This window comes from Apostichopus japonicus, chromosome 17 (genome assembly GCF_037975245.1).
Source record: "Apostichopus japonicus isolate 1M-3 chromosome 17, ASM3797524v1, whole genome shotgun sequence".
Taxonomy (NCBI): domain Eukaryota; kingdom Metazoa; phylum Echinodermata; class Holothuroidea; order Aspidochirotida; family Stichopodidae; genus Apostichopus; species Apostichopus japonicus.
Genome location: NC_092577.1, coordinates 30,330,566 through 30,349,098, shown reverse-complemented (window position 1 = coordinate 30,349,098; position 18,533 = coordinate 30,330,566). Strand labels below are relative to the sequence as shown.

The following is an 18,533-nucleotide window of genomic DNA, read 5'->3' as shown; positions in this document are numbered from 1 at the left end:
CATCTACGCCGGTGTAGCAGTACAAACTGCCGCATATATTCCATATTCAGTACATATAGTCCCCCTATGACAATTTATACTGGATCTACCAGTACATTTGGTCTCCCCGGATCTATATTGTGCAAGGCCAGATGGTACAGACATAGAGAGAAAAGCAATGCAAAGTACCAAGTGTGTAGGCTACGATAACAGCCTGAGGGGCAGAAATCGAACAAAATGTTTTTGGCCCTTATTCTATTTGGCCGGTAAATTCTCTAAATTTGACCGCTTGTGTTGCAGAAACACTGGCAACCCTGCTGTACGATAGGCTGTAAACTTCAAACTAGCATCACACCATGGCACCATCGTATTGTTTGTATTGTATTACTGGCTACTGCCACAGTGCCATGGATTTGACTATATAGGCCACCATAGAATTAGCTTCTATTTTGAGTGAGTTATTACCTATTTGAATAATTCCTACCCAACGAATCAATATGATAGGCTAATCATATGCAATGTTTTTAACATAATGATATAATTTTACATGCATTGCTAAAATCTCGCCCGATTGGATAAAGTTTGAAAGCTCTGAAGCCTCTAAAGTCCAACATATCGCTTCGGTGGCGGGCCCCTGTACCCCAAGCAGATAGCGCAAAGCGTTCGCTTTGACAGGCCCTTGAATCATCCCCTCCTCCTCCCCCTCCCACCCACCCAACCCCAAGAAGAAATCCTCCTGGCTACGCGCCTGACTTTCTCTAATATATTAAGTTCATGTTTTAGTTGGACTATCACTTTAACTATTTAGCGGATAAAACTCAGGAATAAACTGTTCAATTCGGGTAAACAAACATTCTTAGCAGTATCGTTACCATGGTTTCAAGTGTTTGGAATGGGACAAAAATACATGAAATGACTGAATTGGCGCGAAATTTACCCCCACTCCACTCGAACTCTTTGCCACTCCTCAGCCTCATCGGATACAAAAGTCTGGTTACGCCCCTGCTCAGTATAGTTTGCCCTCCAAATAATAGTAAATTAATAACTAACAATAACTACTATCGGTTTTCCCATGTTTGTCCAGACTCTATTGATTAAAGGCTGCGTGAAATAAAATAAAAATCAAGAAAAGGACAAAACTTCACCCCTCCCCCCCCCCTCGGGAGTCCAAACGGGCGAACTCGGGGACCATTTCGGGAGCCCCCGTTTTTTGGGGGCTCTTTTCGGGAGCCGTTTTGGGAGCCCCCGTTTTTTGATCTGTTTGGGAGTGTTATCGAATCCTGCACAACTTTTTTATTGTTTTATTTATTATTATTGTTTAAAGCAGGCACCCGTTTTTCACATGAGGTCGTCATCGATGTTGTTATCGTTAATTTAATTAACTAATTAATTACACATGTACATGTCGCCTTATGTGAATTTATCTCTTTCCACAACACTTAGGGCGACATTGGCGATTTAATGTAAATATGTCACACTGGACCATTGCTAGGACTCCAGTATGGGTGCTACCGTATTTATAATACTCCCTCTGCAAAATACATGTAGTAAGGAATTTAATTTAACAAATTAATTAATTACACATATACATGTTGTCTGTTTTTCGGGGGCCGTTTCGGGAGCTTTGCTTTTGTTGGGAGTCTTATCTACTCGCGTTACAACTCGTTTGCTTCAAATAATTCAATCTCTTACATCTTGAAGGACCTCGGCTCCGACGTGTGGTATCCTCTAGATACATCTATAGCACTCCCGATAAGCGCTTTTTCGACCGTTATTAACGTAAGTTGTTTTGGACAGTTCACGAAGGAAAGTATGTATTCTGGATATTAAATTAGTGCATTGACAGGTCTTTCAACTATTGCTGGTTTGGTACTATGACTTCTGTTACAAACGGGAGCGATGGGATTCAAGCATGTACGTGTATACATTCCCTTCTGCAGTTTATGTACCATGTAATGTGGCAATAATGTACTGTCTTGGAATATCCAAAAGGAAAAAAAAAAAGAAAAAAGGGAAAAAAGTGATTCGATATCACTCCCAAACAGAGGGAGTATTATAAATAGCACCCATACTGGAGTCCTAACAATAGTCAAGTGTTGACGTAATTACATTACATCGCCAATGTCGACCTAAGTGTTGTGGAAAAGCGACATGTATACATGTGTAATTAGTTAGTTAATTAAATTCCTTGCTGTTGTATTAACGATAACAATATCGATGACGACCTCGTGTGCAAAACGGGTGCCCGCTTTAATAAAAAACAAAAACAATAATAAATAAAACTATAAAAAAAAGTTGTGGGATTCGATAACACTCCTCCTACACAGCTAAAAAAATACGGGGTTTCTCGAATCGGATCCCGAAAGAGCCCTCGAAAAACGGGGGCTCCCGAAATGGTCCCCCGAGTTCGCCCCGATTGGACTCCGGGGGGGGGGGGGGAAGTAGCACGATATATACTACTACTTTGCCTTTAAAACACAAAATATATATGCCATTATAGATATCCCTGTCGATGCAATAAGTTAAAACATAATAATTTAAAAATAATAGAGAGACAGCTACTTTGATTAAATTTCCGGCAGATATACACAGACTGTTCTTAAAAAAATGAAATACAACTTTGGTAAACTACGATAGGGCAACGAACTTTTAAGTCTTCTCCGGTCGAAACATTCTTAGACAACTTGCATTTTTGTTTTATGTGGTTCATCATCGGCGTGACAATCCCCACTATACCTGCTAGCCTATTATTGTACCCTCCTCATCAACACCTCCCTTCCACCAATTAACCATATGTTCACCTCATGGTGCGCATTTTGCCATTCCTTTGCGCGGACCATTATCTCATAACAGAAAGCAACACATAGCATATCTGATGGAATTATTTCTGGTCAGGTAGATTTGATTTGAAGTAACGTGTAATGTATTACACGTAACTGTATATATATTATAATATAGTAGTAATTTGTAATTCGTCGGTGCTGGATGTGCAAGGGAGCTTTCATCGCGACTATATGAGAAGTTAAGTTATTATTTAAACGTTTTCATGACTTTTCTAACAAGGAATACGTGTTTCATTTATATTTTTAAGTCCACGCGACTTCGGTTAGGACGATAACATTTTACCGTATGCTGATTTTGAGTTGACAAACAGCGCAGAAACTCGAAAGGTAACTGTTTTTCATTATTATAATATTCCCGCAAATGAAGTTAGGACTGTTTGCGTAAGTTGTAGATGTTAGGAAGCGGTTAAGTAGCCTAAGTGAGCTGAAAGGAATCAATGTGTAAATGCATGGGTCGTTCTCTCAAAGTTCAATTTGAGTAAATTGAGAAAACGTGTAGGCTAGGGAGAAGTAAGACGAAGTAGCAGGACGCAAACTTTCATGAGGTTTTTAGCAACATCTAAAAACTGGTGAAATGTTATTAATGATTATAACAGGCTCAGCAGTTTTCAGAAAAAAAAAGAAGAAAAAAAAAGGTATGAATGTACACATGTTTAGATCTAGTGTTTTAAAGTATGTTCTTTAACAAAGGCTTAGTACTAGCCCGAACTACAATAAGTTTGTGGTTAATGCTGGTAGATAAATTAATTAGTGAGACTAATATATAAATAATTAATGAAAACAAATGTTCATGGTCACTCATTTGACGATATACCATACTGACAATATTATCCAAAAGTCTAGATTTCTTTCAAATAAAACCAGTAAACAGTTTTAAGGATTTTGCAAGTAAATGTAAAATTCTCTTTGGCTGTTCTCTTTGGCTAAGCATTGTAACCAAATCTGCTTTCTTACCTTCAATTATGTAATGTCATAGTTGCATACTCAAATACTGCATTAATTTTAATCTATTCTCATAGAGAGACAAATTAAGAGAGATATATAGAGGGAGACACATTATTCTTGCTTAAAGAAAAATACAGAAAAATTATAAAAACTGTTGTCATATATTTGAATGTACAATTTATCGAGAAACGAAAATACAAAAAAATGCTGTGTGTAACAAATAGAATCAAACAATGTATTTTAAGGTGAAAAATGCTTTATTTTAATTTACTATATTAGTTTCAATGTTTCAAAGTTGTTATTATATTTCAGACTAATATTCATTCAAATGCACACATGAAAATTATAATAAATTATTTTTTGCTTCGGAACAAATTCTTCAATTTACACTGGCAGATTTTTTCTGTTAAATACCAATGAATAATTAAATTACATATGCAAATCCTAGCTGGCTTCTTTAATGCTATTTCTGCCATTCGTACTTCCTTGTGTAAGGTTGATCAACTGTGGCAATACTAATTACTACCCTTTAAATATATGAATGAGACCTCGCCTCCTCCTCCACCTCCCACCCCACCCCCCTACACCCCTCCCCTCCCCTAAAATGTGAAAAGAAGAAGGAAAAGGAGTAAGCCGTTCTCACATTAACTTGAACTATGCACAGAGCACAGTGAAATGCCGTAACATGTCAAGTACACGCTGGGAGCAATTTGTCTCTTTTTGAAGCAGCTTCTTGTGTGGGTGGACGTTTCTTTAGGAATAAAAATATGCCATTCTGGGAAGAATGTAGCATACAGGGTATTGTGTATATAGACTGTAGCAACATTTTAGATTCAAGAAATTTCTTATCATACAATATAATAGTACTTTTGGTTTTCTTTAAAAAAAAAAAAAAAAAAAAAAAACTGCTGTGTTGCATATGACTATCAGATCTACATTTGATCTAATGGAATTATCAATAAATGACTATATGTGTGTAGATTATGAAATCCTAAATTTTGATTATTAAAATTTGACTGTCATACTACATATATGTAGCTTGAACATCTATTGTAAGCTTTAAATTGAGCATGTGCAGTAGCCTGTAACACTGATCCAATTATGGATTGGTTATACTGGGTAGAATAATATGGGCACTTTTTCAAATGAAATGCTCTCTAAACATTTTATACAAAATTCCAAGAATGACAGGTATACCCCAAAATGGATGCTGGTTGTCAACAAGCATAAATCTACTAATATAGTTACTTCAACACTTACTGTAACAGTTTGTATTCAGTAGTACATGGAATGTTTGGTAACATTTTGAATACAGATGTTAATTTGTAATATTTGGTTCTTGTAATAAAATTCCTGGGCATTTGTACAGAGTTTTGCAGTAGTCTATCTTTACCATCAATTCATGTTGCTAACATTACTAACATATATATATGCATATCTTAGTATATAAATGTCAATATTTTAATCCCTGGAGCTAATAATGAACATTTCAGATATTGCAAAAGGGGCTCCAGGCACTCCCCCCCAAAAAATCTATCATTTCTTCAGATTGAGAATTTTTCTTGTTCCTATAATGTCAGAATAAAATTGGTTGAATCTATAAAAGTGGTATATTATATCACAAATTTATAACAAGGAAGAGAAATATCTTGGGGGCTATAGTGTCATTCCCCAATTTCCCTCATTTGTGTAATTCATATTTTAGAAAGAAAATCTATATTTTGTGTTAACTTGATGTATCCTCTGGCATATTATATTGCAAATGAACATTTGTTTAAATCGGCTGATCGCAATGATGGATTTCTTAGAAGAAAAAAAAAAGCAGAAAGAAGAGTGAAGCAAAGAAATTAAAGAAGGGACATGTATATCGTATTGAAAAATGTAACCAACTTTTATGTCATGTTATGTTTTTAACTTTTTATGTTAAGTTATGTAGTAAAAATAGTCTTTTCAGATACTTTACCTATAAGAATTGTGGGATGATAATACAGATTATGTACATGTACTTAAGAGGGTGGACTACGTAGGTTGTAGGAGTGTTGTGGTAAAGTGGTTAAGGCAGTGGACTTGTGATCTAAGGATTGTAGGTTCGAGTCCTGGCCAGATCATTGCGTTGTGTCCTTGGGCAAGGCACTTTATCTCCATTGCCTCTCTTCACCCAGGTGTATAAATGGGGACCTGTGAGATAAACTGTCAGCTGGGCGCTGTTTAGCTGCTGCCATGTGGAGGGATTGTCTCTATGTTTGACAGGTTATCGTTGACCGGGGTAATATTGTAAAGCGCTTCGAGCCTTTGGGAAAGGCGCTATATAAAAATATTTATATTTTTGAAAATACAAAATTTTATGAAAATACAAAATTTTTGAAAATACGTAATTCTATATCATTGAAAATACGAAATTATTACAACAACATGCAATTGGCAGTTGCAAACAGCTACAATAATACGATTGTGATCGGAAGTGACTATTTGATCCGACTTGAACTTTACTATGCTTATGTATGATTTTTTTTTTTTTTAACGAAGGCTATGTTTTAGGTAATATTATTGAACTCTGTAATGTAGGCTACAAATACATGATACCCCTGTTGTCCCCATCCATTGGGATCATATGAAGATCTGTCTTGTTAAGCAAGAGCTGTGTTGATGCTCCTGAGGAATGTGTCTGATCCCCCAACCGTTCGTGAATTTCGATGATGATATGACACTACTGTATATTGTATGTAAACAGACCATTAGTTATTTGTTGGTATTTACATCTAAGGCATAGTTTGGGATTTATCTTGCAAAATGGTCAGGCATGTTTATAGCTATTAAAAAAATCAATATACGTTTAGACTATATTTTTGCAGTTCATAACTCTGGCTACCATTAATACTTCATTTACTCCGTAAAGTATTCATTACGATTGTAACATGTTCGTTAAAAATCTGCTTCATTGGCTTCAATTATAGCTCGCTATAGCTAGGAAAGTTTTGTGATTACTTTATCGACCTGCCATGGTCGTAAATCCACCTCAGGTCTGCATAACTTCTTAACACCATTTAGGCTCTTTGTGTAAACACTGTGTGGAAATATGTTTATGTCTACAGTGTAGTTAATCATATAGCGTTCACACAAGAAAAAATATGTGGCAGGCGTTGCAGACTAATTGGCAAAAAGTGGTCATTTTACGACCAAGGCAGGTCGATTACGTAACCTCAAGAGACTCTTCCATATGATAGCGTGCTATAGTTGGGGTCTATACAGCAGACCTTTAAGGTACGTCCCTGTACGATAAAGCACAGAGAGAGATACGGGTCAGGATTTAGAGGTTGGGCAGACATTGGAAGACTTGATCAAGTCTAAACATATGACACCATCCAGCCACATGTGCTTGATGCTTTTTCTTTATTTCTTTATTACAGTTATTAATATTCTGTATAGAATTTTTTTTTATGGTAAAAAATGAAATTCTAGCTATAACATGACCTGACCATGGCATCGGTTTAAAGGGTGTGAAGACTCGCGCACAAAGACACGTCTCATGCCGGTAATCTGACCTAGTTTCGAATGAGGAGTAACAGAAGTGTTAGACACCACCATCGATCCCAGGAAATACACACACAGCTTGCTACCATCGGTAATTAAACACTAGTGTACAGTCAATACATACAGCTACGGTCAATACCCACAACACAGTGTACATAGCAGCAATTGACATCTCAGGTCTAGATAAAAGATAACAAGGTATCGTGTTTCATTACTGTCTGCATTTTGTAGTGACAAGAATAAAACTTCACTTGCAAGCAAAGGAAAATTAACTTTTTCAGAGCACGGCACGCGGTTTGGGGCGAGTCTTCAATGCCTTTAAGGGTCCTCACCCCCGGACACATTTCACCTCGAAATGTCGAAACAAAGACCGAAGGAAAGTGAAGGTTTCAGGTCTTGGCTTGGCAGTATTTATGTGCCATCGTTAGTGGTCGTTATGAGGATCGTCTTCCTCTGAACATTTTGAAAATTTTGATAAATTTCAAGTATATACTCTTATAATAAACAAAAGTATGGAGTTTACTTCAAGTGTTTGCATCTGCAGTTAGACAGTAAATTTACAAAAGGTGATGGTGAGTGATACCCAACTCAACATCATTTACTCTCTGTTTGTAATACATTCATCTTAGGTTTCATATAATTTGACATTTACCGATAAACATTCACACCGGTGAGAACGTACTTTTTAAAAAAAAAAATTATTCCTCCTCAGTTGTCTGATGATTCAAGGCTGTTAGGTTCATTTTTGATGAACTTTTTTTTTTTGTATTTGCAGTTTCAGGTATATTTTCACTAATTTGCATATATACGATACCATTATATTGATTTCAATCTTGTTATTTCCTTTTTTTCCCAGTTTGTACCGCAAAGTGCTACTTATAATTATAAAATTCACCTGTACTGTTTGAATTTCTTCGTTTGTGTACATATACAGTATACATCATGAAGAAAAGGTGTTAATTTACATATCAACGTTACATACTTCTTATGATATTAAATATTGTGTGGGCGGCATTGAAGTTATCAAAAATCAATACACACTGTGACAGCCTGAAGGATAGCTGTTTATTTTGTAAAGATAAACAATTTTTCTTTAAAACACTTAATATCTTAAATGTACGCAAACAGAATACAAAAGCCTAAAAACGCTCTCAGCGATTTTGAGAACGTAGCTCTGTGCCCGAAGCCGAGTGTCTCATTTGTTTGATTATGAAATCAATTTTGGTTTTTTTCTTCTGAGTTTTACGTTCGGTTGGTCCTTTCCTGATTTTGTGAATAATTGTTACAATAAAGGCTAATAAAGTTTGGTCTTTCCCTCCCCCCCCCCTCATCCCTTATTTATTTGACAAGGTTTGAAATTGATGCTTATAAAACTGCATTCTTCTTTCGTTTGTAACATGCTTATATGTGATAGACTGGTCAAATATCATTAAACATATTTACATAATTATTGTCGCCTTACAAAAAAAATTTCCTTCAAAAGATGTCATATCCTTTGTTTTGTGGCTATTAAATTTTCATGCACGTGCAGTCTGAGTATCTGAAATTAATATTCCAGATTTAGAAATAGATATAGAATAGATTAGAAATATTAATGAGCTGTTTTTTTTTTTGCACCTGGAGTTACATTATAGAGTTACAAATGCTTTTAGTTTTGGGTTCATTTAGTATTAATATTTTTTTTCTTCTCTAAAGCTAATATTATTTAAAAAACAAAAAATCAAGATTATATACATGAAAAATTATATAAAGTCAATGACATAAATTTAAATCAGCTTATATATATATATTACTCCACCCTTTCTTGTATAGCTGTCATGAACTCTGGTTTTCTTATGAATAATAAGATAATTATTATAATAATAATAATAATAATCAGTTATGTTTATGATGCTGAAGCTCCCACATATGTGGGAGAAACCTGCAAGGGCTTATGGATTACAACTTACACGTCGAGTGGCTTCCAATTCAATATTTTTAAGTCAAATTTTGGAATCTTTTCAAGTAAGAAAGTCATTTCAGATGGGTAAAACTGTAGATTGCTCTTTGATGAAAAAACCCACCTTACTATGACCCAGCGGGGTATCGAACCCGGAACCTCCCTATTGCTAAGCCTCATTGCTTCAAATGCCACCTCCTTTATCCAATCGGCCAAGGTACCCGTATATTTTCATTCTCATTTTCATTTTCATTCAAAATCAGATCTGTATCCCTACTATGTGAGTCCTCTTTCATCTTCCCATGTTGTTAACGAGATCCAGTGTTAATTAATTTTTCTAAAGATTTTACCAGCTAATATTGTCTGATAGAACTGAACGGCAATTTTTGCCATATTACGTTAGTGAATTGATACACCTTCCCTTGAGCTTTAGTACAGATTGTCTGTGTTCGTTCACACACTTATATATATATATATATGTATGTATATATATATATATGAAGTTACACACTTTCACTGTCAGGTCATATCTAGGTATCTCATAATGGATAATTAGCTTCGAGATAACCAGATAATCTTTTGCCGTTTTCGTTGTGATTCCCCCCAAAAAAATAAAAAAAAATAAAAAGAGGAAATGTTCTCAATAATTCACACAAAAATCAATACGTGAAGTTTAAACTCACCTGGTTTGCCAGAAAAAAAAAAATGACCTTTGGGATCATATATGCCATTGTTATTAAAATTGATCTATTTTGATATACCTAATACATATACAGGTGTATATAATGTACAACGTAAAAGTGGCAATTTAAACCAGCTGGTTCGTTACGTGCCAGACTGGTGAATTACGAGACTGCAATCGTTCTTGTCGTCGGAGCCTCTTTAGTGTGTGCTTTCTTTCCCTGATCATGATTATGTAGGGAGGGAGGGAGGGTGCATATTTGAAATTCCCTTTGCCTTGTGACTGACAATTACCAGTAATATGTGAAAGTTCATTCACGTTGTTATTCTTTCATATGAAATCAATAGCTCTACAAAGCCAATCAGGCCTTAATACTCTTGCCTCCAGTAACTTAAATGCACAAAAGATATGTTACAAGATATATATATATATATATAAATATATTCATATATATATATGTATATAATGCTGGAATATCACAGTCAACTGCCACTCTCTCTCCGTTGGGATCGACACCACTGTTGAAAATGGGTCGCAAAATACTTCAGATCTGGAACACATGTGGGGTATTAAAAATAAATATTTCAGTGAAACTGAAATGAGCAGTGAGACACTTTACAGATCTGTATTAAAACCTAGTTTATTGGGTGTAAGGATTTGGTACAGCCGCAGTATAGGCAGACTCAGTACTTAAAAGATCATCAGTGGTTTAATTGACCGCAAATTTATTGGTGGCAATTATAATGATAATCTCTGGGTTTTTATGTAGAAAGATCTATCCCCCTCCTTTCCCCTTCCTGTATTGGGTGTTGTTTGATATGAGCTGTAGAGATGCTTAAATGGTCATTTCTCAAATAAAAGCTGTGTAGAAATATAATGGATTTTAAATGGTCTGCAATTAACTTATTCTGAAGCCTATACCAACAATCCTCTACATGCCGGTTAAAGACTCTTGCCGTTTTATGCATTTAGTATGCGCGGTGCCATTTATATGGTAATTATTCATTTCATTGTGTCTTTTGTCAAATGCTTCGATAGATTTGGCCTGTTCAAGTTTCTCGAAAAATTTTATACGAAGATTGATTGGATATTTGTTCGTCGATGATAGGGACAATTCTAAGGTATACACACTTGAGCAGTTTCTTTCACATGGTCTAACCCATTATTGATCAAACTTATAAATTAATTTGGAGTAAAATAAAATTATTCATACAAAGTAAGCCATCCATTAACATGTAAATTATGCATACTGTACATCACCAGCAGAGTGTAAAAAGATGTATAAATTATATTTCATTATTTTGTACTATCTTGAAGGGGTGGGGGGGGTTGGGGTTGTTGAGGAAGCATGGGTGGAGGGGGGGAGTAATGGGGAGGATTATAGATTTGGTCTGGAAACTGATATGTATGTTCCATTGCATTTTGAAGCAGCTGATTTGAAATTGCAACTAATATAAGAAAGTATTTAATTTTGCAAATGGCACAGGAGAGCAGGGTGTACTTTTGTTTTGAGAATGGTTCGTTGCTGACAAGCTGGCTAGACAGTAGGAACGGGAAGGGGGCAGCAGTGCAGGAAAAGTACTACTTTTGCTTCCCCTTCCACCCCTGCCCTCTCCCCCTTTCCCCTCTTCTTTACAAGTGTGTTTGTACATGATATTTTTCTTTCTTATTAGATTTATTTAAAATGGGGAATTGGATCCAGATATTTAAAAAATACAAATAAAATTCAAAATATAAATGTAAGGAAAGAAAGTTATGTATGACAGTTTTCCAGTCATGTCTGTGTGTGTGTGTTTTGTAAATAATTATCTTAAATGGAAACATCCTGGACGAAGAGAATTAAAAGTAATTAAATTAATTAATTAAGTTAAAATAAATGAAATCTAAGTAAAAGTCACGTTTTGACAGATTTTTTTCAGCGTGATTGTTAATAACTAGAGAAGCCTAAATAAATCCTAAGAAACTACACATACCAGTGTTGAATAATTCACACAAATTGACACTTTATACTTATTCCATTCTATTGTTAAATTACTTGTAAACTGGTTTAAATGAGAAATAATATATGTAAAAATGCCTGTCAATGAAATAATAGTGCTGTAACCATGACAACTATCCACCCAATACAATATAAAACTGATTTTCAAACACTTTTTTTCTATTTTGATTTTGGTTTTTGGTCAATTTATTTGAACTGACCATTAGGTCAATATAATTTTCATGATCGCTCACGGACGAGAGTTATTTACCCGCGTAGCCCTATTACCTCCTTTTAACTCAAGGTATATAGCCGTTTGTCTCGTCTTAAATGTTTTTGAAATGAGAAACTTTCCGCCGAATCAAACACCGATGTTGACAACCTGTGAGTAGGTACAACAGGATCAAGCTATTCACAGAGGAATATGGGTCATTACTTGTGGAATGCTCGGTAAATTAGCTTTGCCTCATCTAAGCAATTAGTCAGCGAAACGGGATCAACGCCATAGCGGCCACACTCAAATACTGGCATAGTGTCCTCCGACTCTTTCCCTTTCACTCCCTTCGTAAAAAGTGTGATCGTATTTCAAAAATCTTCGGATGAGGTTTTTATGAACTTGACCTTGGTAAGGAAAGCTGTTGAAAAAGCATTTCCAAAAATTCCAATCCGAGCTCTTATATGAGTAGTCGTTGAGTCAGTCGGGGGGGGGGGGGTGGGGGGGGAAAGTAACCCGTTTTAGTTTTACAGCTGTCAGTCCCCAACTGGGCTACCGAGTGACACAAATTTCAGTCCATTATTTTGTATACATATATGCTGCTGTTCAAGTATTTTGTCACACAGTGTTACAGTATCCCTACCTGTCATCATATATGTGATACCAGACTGTTTAAATGCTTCACGACTGACAGACTGAAGGCACAGAAGATACGTACTGAAGAAGGGATCAGCAAAAATGTAGTAGCATCCCAAAATATTTATTTTTTTACGACACCGGGGGAAGAGAAGAACGGTGATAGTTGGGATGGTGAAGTTTGTGAGGTCACCGTCTGGTAATGGTGTCATTCTTTGTCCTAAATATTTTTGTCCGATAGTAATTCACTCCATGATTTCGACAGTGCATTCAACAAATCATGACCGAACATGATGTCTGGTATCTTGTTTTGTAATACAAGGGTGACATGTTAATCTCTCGTAAATTGCGGACGTGAATGGTTATAAAGTTAAAATTAGTACCTTAGGTCCGACTTAAAGTCGTGCGTCATATTCTCAGATAATTGAATACTCATACACATGTAAATATACAGATTTGAATTTGTAATGAGTTGGAAAATGCAGAATAGTGGAAACACTTCCAGCCTCCATCGGGAATCGAACCCTGGCCTCTCGCTTTATATTCGGAAGCTCTCTCTCTATATATATATATATATATAATATTTTTTAAATTTTTGACTACAAACGTAGACATCACGGGGGATATAATCAGCTTTCACTTGATGAAATGTTGTATAGTAGTTTTGTAGGCTCTGGACTTTGACTCCTATCAAATATCATGGTTGCTATGTACAAAAAAACTGCTTTATATCTGAACACTATAAGTCTAGAAATTTGCCTATTTTGGACGGCACAGCATCTCATGATACAATATCGGTTTCATCGCTGCGTCTGAATTTCATCATATTCGGGTAAACCTTATCGTTTGAATCAGTGGCAGAGTACAGTAACACCATGATAATGAAAAATGAAACGAAAACACTGTAGCTAGTGTGGGGGCCTGGAGGATATGTTATGAAGGGGCCCTGAGTTAAGAAAAACACATATAAATGACTTGAGTTTCAAATACTGTACCTTTGTATTTATGTGTTGTAGATGTAGCACAGAGATACTGCGCTCCCATTAATTACTGTGTTAAAATTAATAACCCCAAGTGAATGAGATAATTAGCTAAGATCTCTAACCTTAAAAAGATTACCCCACTTGAAAGATATCTTACAAGTTTTCACAGTTGCATCTGGGAGGTAGGGGGTGAGGGGAGGAGTGGTGTCATATTTTAAAGCTGTGATGTCATAGTGCCACTCGGATCTGATCGAATCCTGTATCTTTCTCACAATGTTTCTACATTCATCACCCCAACTATATAGCACGTTGCTATCATGGAAAAGTTTCTTGAGATTATGTAATCCACCTGACTTGGTCGTAAAATTACCTCTTTTTTAACCAATTAGTCTGCAATGCCTGCACATATTTTTTCTTGTATGAGGGTCTTTGTGTGAACGCTATACGATTAACTACACTGTAGACATGAACATATTTCCACTGAGAGTTTACACAAATAGCCTAATGGTGTTAAGAAGCTATCCAGGCAAATCTTAGAGCCTGAGGTGGATGGAGATGGGATGAGGGGGATAGGGAGGGAGATGGAGTAGGGAAGGGACGGGAGGGAGGTGAGATGAGGAGGGAAGGGAGGGAGGTGGGGTGAGGATGAAAGGGAGGCAGAGTGAGGAGGTAATGGTGGGAGGTGAAATGAGGGGGAAGGGAGGGAGGTGGGATGAGGGGGAACGGAGGGAGGTGGGATGAGGGGGAAGGGAGGTGTGATGACCGGAAGGGAGGGAGGTAGGGTGAGGGGGAAGGGAGGGAGGTGGGATGAGGGGAAGGGATGGAGGTGGGATGAGGAGGTAACAGAGGGAGGTTGGGTGTGGATGGATGGGAGTGGGGTGGAGTGAGGCTGGAAGAGATGGAGTTGGGAGAGGAGGAAAAGGAATTTGAGTGAGGAGGGAATGGAGGGAGATGGAGTGAGGAGGGAAGGGAGGGAGGCGGGGATGTTACACATCACCATCATCGATCCCTATCACATCTACACTAATGGCAATGGTTAGGTTTCTGTTTCCATGAAATTTTAAGCTCCCTAGAAATAGCCTTGCTTTGAGTCACGTCAGGGTTTCAGTCAATTGTTCACGAATAGTTAAGATATTTATATCCACAACTTAAATCGTGAAGTTGTCTCACAGAGGTGATAAAATATTTTATTGCATGTCACCTCTGTTGTTTTCATCTCCTGCGGATGGACCTTACGACAAGTTAAATCAAAGCCGTGAGCAGCTCGCTCGGCACATCGGACATGCGTGGGATCAATAAAGTGAAATTGATTGGGCTCAATACGATGGTGCTGTTCAGCCAGTCCGAGATGACTGACAGTACGGAATCAATGGTATAGGTAAGGGTTTACCGTTCACCTCCCTCGACTGTACTCCAACGAAGAGTAATTAATATCGTCATTTAGCCAATCTCTTCTTGCTCTAGCTGTCTACACACACACATACACGCACGCACGCACATACAAAAGTAGCGTTTTGATTAAAGCGTCGTGGGGAATTCTGGGGTCAAAGAAGCAGAAGAAAACCAAAACAGTTTGAAAGGAGCTAGAGAAAACTATGTCATTTACCCAATAAGGTCATTTTAATCTCGTTCACAAAAGTAGGGCGTTCACGAAAAGAAAGAGAGAAAAAAAAAGGTAAAAATTTACCTGTTACCAGTCGGGGTGCGGCTACCGCTGCAGTTCACTCTATAAACAGTCACTGCGTCCCTCCAATCCAAATGTCAAATCAATTTGGGAATTGATGTTTCCGAGTGCGCGAGGATGTAAGATTCGGATTTAATGGTCTGAGAGCTTTTCCTGGCTCTAAGTTCAATAGAAGAGAATCAATTTTCTTTCTCAGATGTAATAAATAGAGCTTCATCGCGAAGGTGTTTATAGAGGTAGATCGAACTCACGATCGGGTTCACTATCGAGTTTTTGCAAATTTTTCGTTACTTCCTAAACCCGTACAAAAAAACTCCTTAACAGTTGATACAGATTTTGTCTTTAGCTTTGTTACATTATGTAGGAAAATGAAAGAGTCAAAAAAATTATTTATAAAAAGGCAATTATGAAAAAAAGTGATTTGTGGTATAGTTTCATTTGTTTACATGCTTTTAAGCATTAGTATGAAAGTTTTGGATGAAAAACAAAAAAGAGGTTTTAGAATTGAATGGAATTTATGTGCCTTCATGGAATATTCTAATGAATATCATGATTTTTGATAGACATGTTGTCATATGTGACGCCTAGAATGACAAAAATTTAACTTCTTGGTTAGGAGATGGAAGTTCTTACAAAAAATCCAATGTCCTAAAATCAAGTGCTCACTGGCAATTTTGCCTGAATTGCATCATGCACATCATCATAGGCGTAGGAGGCGGGGGGGCTGGGGGGGCTGCAGCCCCCCCAACCAATTTTTTTGGTGAAAATTCGGGCAATATGCTTAGAATTTTTCGGGCACCTACTGGAAGAATAATAATTTGCAAAGTGTTTTTCAATATTTTGGTGAAAATTCGGGCAATATGCTGAGAATTTTTTCGGGCACCTACTGAAAGAATAATAATTTGCATTTTTTTTCCAATTTATTTTGGTGAAAATTTGGGCAATATGCTGAGAATTTTGCGTGCACCTACCAGTGGCGGAGCGTCCATACAGTCAAAGGGGGCGGATGCCCCCCTGACGGACTCAAATGGACTGCTGGCGCCCTTTCAGCTTTTTACCACTTTTTACTTATTCGCGATTATTGAATTTTTTATTGCGCTCTCAAATACCTATTGACATTTGTCACATTTTGTTGGTGCAATTTTCTGACAAATGGCGATGACACCTATTTATTGGTTTATCTGCAAATTAGCAAGGCCCGGCAAGGGTCATTTCCGGCGATCTAGGGAGTAACTTTACTCAAAAAACTTCTGTACGCTCCGCGCCAACCTGTGGTGGCGCTCCGCTTAGATAGTGTCAAAAGCGCCTCTACAGACCATTCTCTCCCCCCCCCCTTCCTGACCAATACCCCCTAGCTCCGCCACTGGCACCTAGTGAAAGATGAAGAATTTGCAATGTGTTTTTCAATGGTTAAACTTATATTATTATTATTATCAATAATGTTGTAACGACTTCCCCAATAATTCTACCAATATGGAAGGGTAGTAACACGAAAAATGATTTTATGTTATTGGCAGGTGATGTAATAACTGATGGATGCCTATATGATGTGCACATTAACATGTGGAACGCGCGCGGAGCGCGCGAAAAAATTTTGGTTATATTTTTCGGGCAAGTCGTTACAGCCCCCCCAAATCAAATGAGGCTCCTACGCCTATGCACATCATGTTATTGTGCAGACTACATATGGGAGCAGCTTACAGTTCCTTCCAATAATAAATATTTACTGATAATAGCAGGGCTTATCTGTATGTAATTATGGGTCACACGAAGATTGTTTAATACCAAGCTGATTAATCATGTGTTTTGGTCTTAATATCAGATGTCTGCCCACCCCCCCCCAAAAAATAATGCCAAGTGCCTTTCTCTTCTACCAGCAATATCAACAGCTTATTAAATCCTCCGGAATTTAGCCAGTATTTAATCGCCTGAAGGATTTGAGGCCTGTACATATATTTTCATGGGATTACAGAGCTACTAACAGATGTTGTTATTTTTTTATTTTACAATTTTCTTATTTTGGGCAGTACATTCATGGTGAACACAAGTCAACAACACCACAGATGTATAATCTGAGAAGTATCCCCCCCCCCAGGTGTACTTGGCATGAGTAATCCGAATTGGGGGGGGAGTGACGGGACGGGGGCAAAAGAGCTCCCCAATTGTTCCAGTCTGGCCCAAACAACATGATTATCGACAGACTGACTGTCAGATATCAATTTCTAAACATGTTTGGTAGTTAAAGGCATTGAAGACTCGCCCCAAACCGCGTGCCGCGCTCTGAAAAAGTTAACTTTCCGTTGCTTGGAAGTGAAGTTTTCTTCTTGTCGGTACAAAATGCAGACAGTAATGAAACTAATACCTTGTTATCTTTTATCTAGACCTGAGATGTCCATCGCTGCTATGTTCACTGTGTTGTGGGTATTGACCGTAGCTGTATGTATTGACTGTACACTAGTGTCTAATTAAAAAAAGTTAAAAAAAAAAGTTGAAGGTTTACAGTCTTGTATGAGGCTAAAGCCTCTTCACACGACTTTACAACTTAACCCCTAGTCATTGGTAACTTGTCACACCCACACACCAAAGTGTGCACAATTCAATCAATCTCTCCCGGGGCACCACAGTGCACCACAACCACGTGTCCCCCGGGGGACTTCCCATAGGGTGCAGCCACAAACTGGCGCACGCAACTATATTTACAAGTTACCTCGCAGGTCCCCATTTATACACCTGGGTGAAGAGAGGCAATGGAGATAAAGCGCCTTGCCCAAGGACACAACGTAATGATCTGGCCAGGGCTCGAACCTGTAATCCTTAGATCACAAGTCCACTGCCTTAACCACTTGACCACAATGCCCCCACTAATTACTGACGGTAGCAAGCTGTGTGTGTATTTTCTGGGATCGATTGTGGTGTCTAACACTTCTGTTACATCTCATTCGAAACTAGGTCAGATTACCGGCATTAGACTTTTCTTTTTGCGCGAGTCTTCACACCCTTTAAGGAGTACAGAACCAGGATCCTTACGCCAGTACGCAGGATTTTTCTCTGTGGTGGTGCATTTACCAAAGATCATGTGGACGTTTTTTTATTGAACACTATCATTACAAAAGGGGATT

The 18,533-nt window shown here is 37.5% G+C and overlaps 1 protein-coding gene across 2 annotated transcripts in view; it reads left to right on the top strand.

The window, feature by feature from the left end:
• Positions 1–2,951: 2,951 nt before the first annotated feature.
• The window catches only part of LOC139984800 (potassium voltage-gated channel subfamily KQT member 1-like), a 221,165-nt gene continuing 205,583 nt past the window's right edge, over positions 2,952–18,533 (top strand). For both annotated transcript variants that reach the window (XM_071998857.1, XM_071998858.1), the window contains exon 1: positions 2,952–3,149. The gene's annotated coding sequence lies outside the window, so the exon portion shown is untranslated. The remainder of the gene's footprint in view (positions 3,150–18,533) is intronic.